Genomic DNA, 12,890 nt, shown 5'->3' with positions numbered 1-12,890 from the left:
ACTACCCCAAAAGAGTATGGTTTACCTGCCCTTGAGATTTTATTAGAAATGTGGCATTGGGACGGAAGATATAAGCTCTAGAAGCCTTCAAAAGTTAGGAACAACATCAAAAAATGAACAAAATTCATGTGACTAACTTCACTACACACACACATTCTAGTTGAGAAATTGAATATACCTGGTCCGTCCCATTATAATCAGAATAGTAGCTGTACGAGTGTTCCATGGCTCCTTCAACCTTCAATCATGTGCCAAACATGAGAAAACCAATGTGAACAGAGGAATCGGGCAGAATACCCTAGCTTACAGATGAAATCAACATAAACAGATCAAATTTAGATGAGAGAAAGAGAAAGTACGGTGCTATGGCGACAATGGTGAAACCAAAAGCAACTAAACATAAGATGATAACTAGAAAATGAACTAGGGATGAGCCTTTTCCTTCGCCCATCTTTCTTGTGCTGCTGTTGCTGCTTCTTCATTGTTTATAGAGAGAGAAAGAGTGGAGTGAAAAAGGGTGCGTTGCTATTGATTAAGTAAGAAATGAAAAAAGAGCGGTGAGAGACATACCTTCTTTGAGAAGTGAGAGATCCAATGACGATACTGTATTCAGACACATTGTTGGCGTAGTTTCTCTTGGCATAATTGTCGGTGGAAACGGAAAACTGACGACGACCAAGTGCTGCGAGCAGTGGTTGACAATTGGCTAATGAACCAACAACAGTGAAAATGAATGCGATTGAGGAGTCGTAGACCCCCAATCGCCGACTCCATGAAAGATATTGTGAGGTTTGATTTTTGGGGAAGGCGGGGTACTTGAATTTTTTTGGGATTTGGTTTCCCCCCTTAGTTGCATGAAAGAGGGACACCCGTATTAAATTTTTATAAAGCGAGATCTCTACACGACACCCACTTAAATTTATGTGCCTTCCGTGTTTTTAATTTTTTTCGTTAGACATTAATTTTAGGCACGCACAAATGCGTGTCCTCTATCCTTCAAATTTTGCAAAACTGGCATTATTTTTTAGAGCACGCATAAATACGCGTCCTGTATCAGCACATGTCATTGTCTGCGCGTCATTAAAGAGTTGTTTTCTAGTAGTGCCTGCAGTTTAATCGGGTGGAGACAATTAAACTGGAAAAATAAACAAAAGAAGAAAACATAAAAACTAGATGAAGATAGCGGCATTGATGGTGGTAGAGCTCTAAAAATGATGGGTAACATCGACTGCTCGTCAGAAAAGAAGAGAGAATAAGCGACAACCATAGGTGATTCCGTTGTAGGAAAAGAGAAGACTGGTTGCGGCGGTGATGGTCATGCAACCAACAACAAGGGAGTCTGAAGAAAGGAAACGAGAAAGAAAGAGGATTCGAGTTGCGGTGGATAGAGCCAATTCCAGCGAGATCGGCAACTGCAATGTTGATAGAGAAAGAAACGACTACAAATCAGAGGCTACTCGACGGAGAAAGTGCCATCGGAGGGAGGAAACATCAACATCAAAAGGGTCTGAATCGGAAAAGAGATCTGAAAAATTTGCTAGCTGAGGAGAAGTCAGAAGGCTCAGAGGCAAGGGTCATATGAGGAGGAGGCAGAAGTAGATGAGACAGTGGAAGAAACCGATAAAAGAGCTCTAGTTTGATGTCGGTGGCGGTTTTATTACTTAGGAGGAAAAGAAAAAAAATGAAAAATACAGAACATAATGAAGGCACCTCCAATGACTATTAGAGAAGGTCGTCGGAGGTGGAAGGCGGTGGTTGCAGGTTGTGGTTAGCAGCATGGTTTTATCCTAAAGCTCTAATACCATATTAGATAATAGATTGTTTGATATTCAAAAGACAATTACATAAGAATATATAGGGAATACCTAAAGCCTAATGGCTAAACCCTAACAGCTTGTAAGTAAACCCTAATCACTAACACAATCTGTGCCCAAACATCAGGGTTGATAAGAAAAAAAGTATGATCAAGCTTCTCTTTTCCCAATCCACAAATATGTTACAAATAAGCCTGTCCAAAAAAATTCCATTGTTGCCAAGTTTATATTTGGTCAACAACTTGTGTAGCTTTATCTTCCATGATAAAGCATTTCCCTTTATCAGAACTAGGTTGTTCCAACAACATGTAGGTGAACCATCAACAATTAACATGCATTCGCCAATTAAACGTTTTATCGATGACAACGAATAATCCTCATTGGCTTTGAGATCCCACCTCCATGGATCCATCTATCATTTTGATATGATAGGACCACACTTTGCAAAGTGTCCTTAAAACGACCCATTGATCCGATTTGGCCCTCCTCGAGGTTCATGGCACAAGCATGATTGCCAAGCTTGGATTAGAAATTAGATATGAATAAGGATAGTTTTACTGATTTAATATCAAGACAAAAAAAGTCTAAAAAAAATAAAAAAACGAGTTTCTAATGGAATTTCACCCAATCAAATTTCATCCAAAAACCGATTGTTCTTAGCATTCCTCGTATTTTCACACAAACTGTTCAATGTTAACATTTATTATTTACGTGTGTAGACGAATGTAAAATGTCCACCTAAGGGGGCTTACATAAATGGAAGGAATGGAAGTTTTCTGATGCCCATCTTCAAGATCACCAGAATACCACTTCATGATTTGGATGAACCAATTTTGAAGCTGTGGCCTATAATTTCAGGAAGGCGTTGCTAAACACAGTCCATTTTGGACTCGTAATGATCTTTCTTATGGAAAGCTATGTATTCTAACTGTTGCTAGGAAAAGGATAAACGATGGTGTGAATGTTGTCTTTGATGGACTTGCATGCAGAATCGATATAATTGAAATTGTTGATGAATGCACTCCATTCAAGCCCTTCTCGTCGAAATCAAATGAGGAGTTGGATGATGAGTTTGATGATGAGTTTGATGATGATGTTGACGGGGTTTATGATAATTGGATATAGGAGAATACGGACCTTGAAGATGGTGAGATTGATCCAAAAGAAAATGATCAAGCCGGTGGGCGCCCGACAACTCTGATGGCTGTGAATTCTCCGGTGGGTATTGGAATGGACAAGACCATGCATGCTCATGTGGAAAACGAAGAGATATAGTTTAGAGAGTCCTTATGCATTGATGGTGGGGGTCATATGGCGCATCCCAACGGCTTAGAAAGTGAAGAGAATAATTGTGTAGGGTTTAATTTTTCGGGGTCCACTCTTGCTAGGTCGGGTAGTCAACTTAGTGGTACTATTGTTGAGCTGAATTCGCCTAGACCTAATTCTAGGCTACAGTCCAATAGTCCATTAGAGCACAAAATAGCATAGAGTTCGAGCTTGGTGCATCTACTCTTAAACATTGTCGTACAAAAAAAAGGAATCGGTGCTCATGATCGGCGTATGTCTTCAAAATTCGGCTCCATTGACTTAAATCAAAATTTCATATGTCCATCTGGTGAGTAGAAGAGCGATGATCCTGTTGATTCACCTTCACAACCTTTTTCTTCCTACAAGTTAGAGTGCACCATTGATGTTGGTATTTAAGTGGGGTTTAAAATTGAAAGTGGTAATCAAGCTTTCTTGGATGTTGTCAATGGAGGTGGTATTATCAGAAATTCCTCATGAACCTCCTATCTCTAAATATTAGGGGGATGAGTGAATCACATAAACAAGATTATCTCAAGAGATTGAAAATGGAGAATAAGGTCTCTTTCTGTTGTCTTTAAGAATCGATATTCACTATTCTTCCTTCTGATATTGGAGACTAGTGGGGTAGTTGCGATTAGGGTATCGAATTTTCTGGAATATGTTGGCAAATCTAGTGGCCTAGTTAATTTTTGGGATTAAAGCCTTTTTACTGTTATTACAGTCATCAAGTCTAGATTTTTCCTGGTAGTTGTTGGTTATTGGAAAGGTTCATCGGGGAGACTATTTTTGTTAATGTATATGCTCAACAAGCGCCAGTTGAGAAGAAAATTCTCATGGGAAAACATCTTAATCTAATAAACTTGAGGACCGGGAATGGGGTTATTTTAGCGACTTCAATGCTGTCAGGAGACCGGGGGAAAGGCGTAATTCTTTTTTCTGCCATAAAATTGCACCTGATTTCTACAAATGTATTTGTGATGCTGGAATTCTCGATCTCAACAAGGGAGGTGGATGTTTTACTTATTGATGTGATGAACGCTACAAACTAAGCAAGATGGATCGTATTCTAGTTTGTTCGTATTTCATGTTTGCTTTCCCCAACACTTCTATCACCTACCTTCCTAGGGAATTTGTCACACCCCCGGACCAAAACAACGGAAACGTCCGGAGGCGGATGACGTCATTGTGCAGTATCATAACAGTTGCATATAAATGAAACATAACAAATCAAAACATCATACATCAATATAACAAACTTATATTTCTTTACATCTTGTTTATGTTCTTGAAAATACACAAAAGAGACAACATTGAATAAATTCCAAACTACGTGAAAATAATCTTGAATCCCCATGTCACTGACTCGCCTATTGATTTCCTAAGAATACAAGTCGTTTGAAAAGCGTCAACATAAAATATGTTGGTGAGTTCATAAGCATTTTGTGTAAAAATCTGTGTTAGATGGAAAACCATAAAATCCCATATTCTCTTATCAAATGGTTATAAGTATTGTTTCCAATCAAGTATAGTTGCATATGTGTTCTAGTTTATCATTTTTTTTAATCATATAAAATCGTTTTCCCCAGAAAATCCTATATTTTCTGATCTATAAAAATGGTAGTACTAAAACCCTAGGATTTGTGTGGTAAAAGCTTTGTTTGATATATCCAAACGTTAGTTGTTCATAATCGGAAGGTGTAAATTGTGTAAAGTACTAAATATTAAGTGTTATATTATTATTGAGTCATTATAACCATACTAATATGACGGAGTGCCTGTTCTGAAGTTCTTCAGACGTCGGTTTCGTTTAAGACATTTGTCTCCTTAGACTGACCGGTCTAGCTGTAGCGAACATCGAAGGTGCGGGGTGTCAACCTCGTATAGATCTATACATAAATTCATGCTCCCCCTCCAGGAGACTCTGGTTACAACTCTTACAGGACTTAAAGCGTACACTATTATATATATATATATATATATATATATATATATATATATATATAGGTACTATGAATATGCATCTGACTAGAATACTAACAGGTGTTTGTATCAAAAATCATTGTAATCCGTTATTTATTACATAAATACCAACGGTGTACTCGTTGAGTAAATATTTCGTCTCCGTTTGTAGAAAATATTCCTGTTTAAATCAGGTTTGTCAAAATGACCCAATATTCTTGATGTTGGCAAAATGGTCCTTCATTTTATAATTTGTCAAATAAGACTCATATTTGTCAATAGGTGGCTCAAAGCTATGTGAATTATTGAAAGTGGTTCAATTCCTCCAAAACACCTGTTTAAGCAATTTTTGACGTAAATACTTATGGTTTTTTTCATAAAAACTTGTAACTTATATTTTGTAACATACTAGTTCTTGCTTCTTTGTATAATTTGTGAAATATGATTCAGACATGTAACAACGTAAATTTTCAAAACAATTTTTCATTTTCAAACCATTCATTCATTCATAAATATTGTCAAACACATTGTATCAATGTTACTATCACAAAACATTTCCCCAGAATCTCCACAAAAAAACTCCCAATGCGTGTGTGTACGAATCATGTCGGTGCCTTCCCGCGCTCATCACTAGTACCTGAAACACATAATGCAACAACTGTAAGCATAAATGCTTAGTGAGTTCCCCAAAATACCACATACAACACATACGCCACTTGAGGCTATAGTACGACCCTCCGGTCGCTGTGTCTCAGCGGGACCCTCTAGTCCCATAGCTCGTTGGACCCTTAGGTCCGGTCATAGCTCGTTGGACCCTCCGGTCCGGTCTATATCATCATACAACATACAAATATCACATAACACATAATCTCATACATAACAAATAAGACCCTCTGGTCATCGCATACTACCACTCTAGGTAACGTATAGTGAGAAGACTCACCTCAATGTCTCGGAAAATATCTGACTTGGAAGAAGTATGGTCTAGCCTCCGCCTAATCACATAAAGTAATACTCCCATAAATACAACTACACTCAACCCTAAAGTCAACAAGGTCAACGGTCGACTTGACCCGACTCGGCGAGTGCACAAAGGCAACTCGGCGAGTCCACACGTGTCCACTGACTCTCTTAATCCCTATCTTGACACGTCGAGTTCTTCCCCTGACTCGACGAGTTCCACCTGGCATGAATCGAGGGACCACCCCGACTCAACTCGCCGAGTCTCAAGAACAACTCGGCGAGTTCCACTTGAACTCAGTCCCCCCCCCCCCCCCCGCGACTCTCCCTGACTCACTAAGTTATACCCCAACTCAGCTAGTCCACTCACTGAGTGATTAACGGGCAATCTTCATGCTACTCGCCGAGTCTGCTCTTCGGACTCGGCGAGTTCATGCCATGCACAAACTCTATACAACACCTGAGGTCAGATATGTTCCATACAATCATAGATCTGGCCTCCCCAAGCATGATAATCATGTAAAGTTCGGACCTTGACACACATATAATGTAGAAATGGTCCAAAATGGTGATTTAGCCCCCAAAATGACATTCTAAGCTCATGACTTCCAAAATGGCTCATAAAGCTCCAAGGGTTTAGGTCTCTGGACCTCTTTGAGTCCAGATCCAAAGCACAACTCGAAAAGAGGACTAAATACTCTACATACTCTTCTTCTAAAGGGTTAAAAAACCCCAACTCTATGAATCAACGCTCAAAACTGGAGAAGGTCCGAAGGAATACCTTAATATGAAGCCTTTGATCCCTGAAGACACTAGATTTGCACTTCCTTCAGCCTTCTTTTGGCTTGGACGCCTTCTCCTTCAAATGTTACCAACAAAAACTCAAGATTGCCTCTCCTTTCCTCACAAATGCTCTAGATCTCTTTAGGGTTTATCTCTGGGGGTTGGTGGCCGCAAATGACAGCCATAAGGCCCTTTAAATAGGTCTCAAACCCTGGAAATTAGGGTTTCATTAAACAACGTGGACTTGTCGAGTCCACCCATGAACTCACCGAGTCCAGCTGTGAACTCGCATACGAATCCGCGACCCTACTCGGTGAGTCTAGACGCCAACTCGCCGAGTCCCCCCACAAAACTCAAAAATAAAGAAACAAATATCATACCTGGGAATCCAGGTATTACAATTCTCCCCCAGTAGAACCAGACTTCGCCCTCGAAGTCTCTCTCTGCAAACAACTCCGGATGTTGCTCCCGCATCTCACGCTTCGGTTCCCAAGTCAACTCTGACCCTTTTCGATGCTGCCACTGGACCTGCACCAGAGGCACTTCCTTGTTCCTCAGAACCTTGATCTTCCGATCCCTGATCGCCACTGGTCTCTCAGCATAATTCATGCTCGCATCCACCTGAATATCTTCTAATGGCACCACTGCCGACTCGTCGGCTATACACTTTCGTAACTGCGATACGTGGAAAGTGTCATGAATCTCACCCAACTCTGCTGGCAACTCCAAACGATAGGCTACCCTGCCTATCCTAGCGATCACCCTGAAGGGACCAATATATAGGGGCCCCAACTTGCCCCTCTTCCTGAATCGGATCACTCCTTTCCAAGGAGAGACCTTCAGGAGCACGAAGTCGCCGACCTGAAACTCGAGCTCGGACCGGCGCCTGTCCGCATAACTCTTCTGAGGACTCTGAGCGGTCAACAACCTCTGTCTGACCTGCTGGATCTGCTCTGTCGTCTGAAGCACAATCTCGGTACTGCCCATCACACGCTACCCTACTTCTCCCCAACAAATAGGGGTTCGACACCTCCTCCCATACAACAGCTCAAATGGCGGCATGCCAATGCTCGAATGATGGTTGTTGTTATAAGAAAACTCCGCCAAGGGCAAATATGTGTCCCAACTCCCTCCAAAATCCAATACACATGCCCGAAGCATATCCTCGAGCGTCTGAATCGTCCGCTCACTCTGTCCGTCAGTCTGTGGGTGGTATGCGGTACTAAAGTGCAGTTTTGTACCCAATTCCTCATGAAACTTCTTCCAGAATCTGGAAGTGAAACGTACATCTCGATCTGAGACAATCAAGATCGACACTCCATGCCGGGATACCACCTCTCTCACGTACATCTCTGCCAACTTCTCCACGAAAGAGCTCTCATTGATGGCCAGGAAGTGAGCACTCTTCGTCAATCTGTCCACAATCACCCAAATTGCATCAACACCCCTCGCGGTTCTTGGCAACTTGGTGATAAAATCCATGGTAATTTGTTCCCATTTCCATTCGGGAATCTCTAATGGTTGCAGCTTACCATGTGGATGCTGGTGCTCGGCCTTCACCCTACGACAGGTCAAGCACCTCTCTACAAACCATGCGACATCCCTCTTCATACATGGTCACCAATAATCCTTCTTCAGGTCCAAAAACATCTTAGTGGCCCCAGGATGGATCGAGAATTTCGATCGATGAGCCTCTTCCATCAAAATGGTACGCGTTCTGCCCACAGACGGTACCCAAATCCGGCCCTGAAATGTCATAAGCCCCCGGCTGTCGGTAACAAATTCCAATACCAGCCCGACAACTCGCTCCCTCTTCTGACTCTCATGCTTCACCGCCTCAGCCTGAGCCCCATGAATAGCATCCAACACCGGGGTCATCACTGACAATCTCAAACAAACATCTCGAACTGGGGCGCCCTCCGCCCTACGGCTCAATGCATCGGCTACCACATTAGCCTTGCCCGGGTGGTACAGGATCTCACAATCATAATCGTTGACCACGTCCAACCACCTCCTCTGGTGCGTATTCAGGTTGGTCTGATCCATCAAATACTTCAAGCACTTGTGGTCCGTGTATATTGTACACCGAACCCCATATAGATAATGTCGCCAGATCTTGAGAGCGAACACTACTGCTCCCAACTCCAAATCATGAGTGGGATATCTCGACTCATGAGGCTTAAGCTGCCTCGATGCATAAGCAATCACATGCCCCCTTTACATAAGCACCGCTCCCAATCCGGATATCAATGCATCACAATAAACCACAAAATCTTCCATCCCTTCTAGAAGAGCCAACACTGGTACTTCGCATAATTTCTGGCGAAGTGTCTCGAACGAGGTCTACTGCTCCGGAGCCTAAGAAAACGCAACACCCTTCCGGGTCAACTTGGTGAGTGGCACGGTATCTTGGAGAAATCCTTAATAAATCTCCGATAATAGCCGGCCAAACCCAGAAAACTCCTGATCTCGGTGGGTGACCTCAACACCTCCCATCTCATGACCGCCTCAATCTTGGCCGGATCGACCAATATCCCATTCTGGTTAACGAGGTGTCCCAGAAACTGAACCTCTCGCAGCTAGAACTCACATTTGGAGAACTTGGCATAAAGCCTCTCCGTCCTCAGAACTCCGAGGATCTCCCTCAAATGCTCCTCATGCTGCTCTCTGGATCTCAAATACACCAAAATGTTATCGATGAACACGATCACTGAGCGATCCAACATAGGTCTGCACACCCGGTTCATGAGATCCATGAACACCGCCGGTGCGTTGGTGAGTCCGAAAGGCATCACCACGAACTCGTAATGTCCATAACGAGTTCGAAATGCCGTCTTCTGGACGTCCTCCTCCCGCACCCTCACCTGATGATACCCAGACCTCCAATAGATCTTGGAGAACCAAGATGCTCCCTGCAACTGATCAAACAAATCATCGATCCTCGGCAATGGGTAACGGTTCTTGACCGTTAGCTTATTCAGCTCACGATAATCAATGTACATCCGGAGCGAGCCATCCTGATTCTTGACAAAAAGGATAGGCGCCCCCCAAGGGGAACTGCTCGGCCTGATAAACCCCTTCCCCATCAGCTCCTGAAGCTACGAGGATAACTCCTGCATCTCCGGAGGCGCAAGGCGATACGGCGCCTTAGCGATAGGCGCAGCTCCTGGAACCAACTTAATACCGAACTCTACCTGCCTCTCCGGAGGCACACCCGACAATTCCTCTGGAAACACATCCGGAAACTCGTGCACTATCGGAACCTCATCCACCGACTTCGGTCTCCCTGAAACAACCCTCGCATCCATCACATATGCCACAAATCCTCTACAGCCCTGCTGTAGACTGTCTCGCTCTGGCGTCCGAACAAAATGCTGACCCCACACGGGTACCCTCACCGTGCACTGTAAGAACACCCCCACTAGGGTCTCGAATCGTCACCAACTGACGCTCGCAGTCTATCACAGCTCCATAACGGCTCAACCAATCCATACCCACTATAATACACACGTCCCCAATCACGATCGGAACCAGATCTATCGGGAACTCCACACCGAAGATCTCAAGTACACATCCTCGAATCACATCCGAAGCATACACTGCTCGCTCATCGGCTATAGAAACTCGCAGAGGCCGATCCAACATCTCTCGACGGACACTAATATGCTGACTAAATGTTATGGAAACAAACGACCGACTCACACCCGAGTCAAATAATACCAACGCAGGCACATAACTCACAAGAAAAGTACCTACGCATATCATCATATAAGCATAAAACTCAACTCAAATAAAAGATGGAAAGAGAATACATACCAGCCACAACATCGGGCGCCGCGCAGACCTCCTCCGTGGTCAACTGAAATGCCCTCCCACGAGCCTTCGGGGCCTCAACCTTCACCGGCCGAACCTCGGTAACCCTAGCAGCCGACGCAGATCCATGCGCTGATCCCTGAAGAAGCTGCGGGCACTCGGCCTTCTGATGGCCGGTCTGGTTGCAATGAAAGCACACCGAAAATCCCTTAGGGAAATCCCTCGCGATATGCCCCTCCTTCCCACACTTGTAGCACACCCCAGCCCTGCACATCCCCTCGTGACTCTTACCGCACTTCCCACAAGTACGGCCCTTCGTGCCTCCAGACCTCGAATCAGCGGGTTTAGCCCGCTTGGCTGCCGGCTGAGACTGAGCCGGCCGCCGATCCATCCTCTAAGACTCGGCCTCCTCCCTGGCCTGAGTCTCAAACTCGATATCCCTCTTCCAGGCATTTTCCTGGAGCTCAGCAAATGTCCGATAAGTCGAGTTCGCCATGAACTCCCGAATATCTCTCCTCAGCACACTCAGATAACGGATCATACAAGCCTGCTCAGACGACACCTGCTTAGGGCAAAACATCGCCCTCTCATGAAACTTCCTGGTGATGACTGCCACAGAATCAGTACCCTGCTTGAGGGTCAAAAACTCCTGAATCAACCGTTCCCTCTCCACCGGGGGAACATACTCCTCTTTGAACATAGCGGTGAACCTCTCCCAGGTCACCTCGGAAATCTCAGCCAAAGTGAAGTTCGCCGTCACGAACTTCCACCAATCCTTTGCTCCCAGATGGAGCTGGTTCAAGGCGAACCGAACCCTCAAGTGCTCTAGACAAGAGCACGTATAGAAACATCCCTCGATGTCAGAGATCCACCGTATAGCGGCAATCGGGTCCTGCGTCCCGTCAAACTCTGGTGGCTTCGTGTTGCTGAACTCCCGGAACAACAACGAGTCACCTCCCTGAGGTCTGGCAGCAGCAACAGCAGCACTAGCTGCAGCTGCAGCAGCCTCAGTCAATGCGGCGTACTGCTCGTCAAAAGTCTCAATCAATGTGATCTTGATGTCCCCAAACATCTCGGGAATCTCAGCCCGAATGGCAGCAACAACCTCCTCATGAATCAATCGACGGATCTCCTCGTCGCTGACACCACTTCTCTCAGGTGTGTGTCGAGTCCCAACCATATTGCTTCTGAAATACAACAAAAATTATCAGAGACTCAATCGAGCATACACATACTCGATGACACAACCCTACTTGTCCTCCGTTGTCCACAAGATTCTTACTTGGGATGCCCACTGATCCGGTGTTTCCAGTAGTACGGGCCCAATACTACTGGCCACACAACATCAGTATTCACTCTAAGTCCTCCTCCTTGGATCTTGGATTACAAGTACTCTACTCTCAAAGCATCTCAGTAGATTAAAACTCCTAGGCTAAGGCATCATAAATCAGGCCACTCTAGTCCTAATATGCATACCTAGCCTACTCTAGCATGCATAACATAACATATCGCATAACACATAAAGTAAGGGTACTTTTTGGGGATTCCCCGTTCGGGCGCTGGCTGATCGTACACACGACTCTGCTCTGTTTGTTTCAAAACTCTTTTTACTCTTTTCAAAACTTTTACTTCATTATCAAAAAAATTTCCTCAAATCCTCAGTTTGAGTTCAGATACGCCCGAAGATGCATCCGAATCCCTCAAACCAAGGCTCTGATACCAACTTGTAACAACGTAAATTTTCAAAACAATTTTTCATTTTCAAAACATTCATTCATTCATAAATATTGTTAAACACATTGTATCAATGTTATTATCACAAAACATTTCCCCAGAATCTCCACAAAAAAACTCTAATGCGTGTGTGTACGAATCATTTCGGCGCCTTCCCGCGCTCATCACTAGTACCTGAAACACATAACGCAACAATTGTAAGCATAAATGCTTAGTGAGTTCCCCAAAATACCACATACAGCACATACACCACTCGAGGCTATAGTACGACCCTCCGATCGCTGTGTCTCAGCGGGACCCTCCAGTCCCGTAGCTCGTTGGACCCTTAGGTCCGGTCATAGCTCGTTGGACCCTCCGGTCCGGTCTATATCATCATACAACATACAAATATCACATAGCACATAATCTCATACATAACAAATAAGACCCTCTGGTCATCGCATAGTACCACTCTAGGTAACGTATAGTGAGAAGACTCACCTCAATGTCTAGAAAAATATCTGACTCTTAAGAAGTATG

This window comes from Lactuca serriola, chromosome 7 (assembly GCF_051521515.1).
Source record: "Lactuca serriola cultivar US96UC23 chromosome 7, Lser_US96UC23_V15, whole genome shotgun sequence".
NCBI classification, from domain to species: domain Eukaryota; kingdom Viridiplantae; phylum Streptophyta; class Magnoliopsida; order Asterales; family Asteraceae; genus Lactuca; species Lactuca serriola.
The sequence above is the reverse complement of the archived record's forward strand: the minus strand, read 5'-3'. Positions refer to the sequence as shown.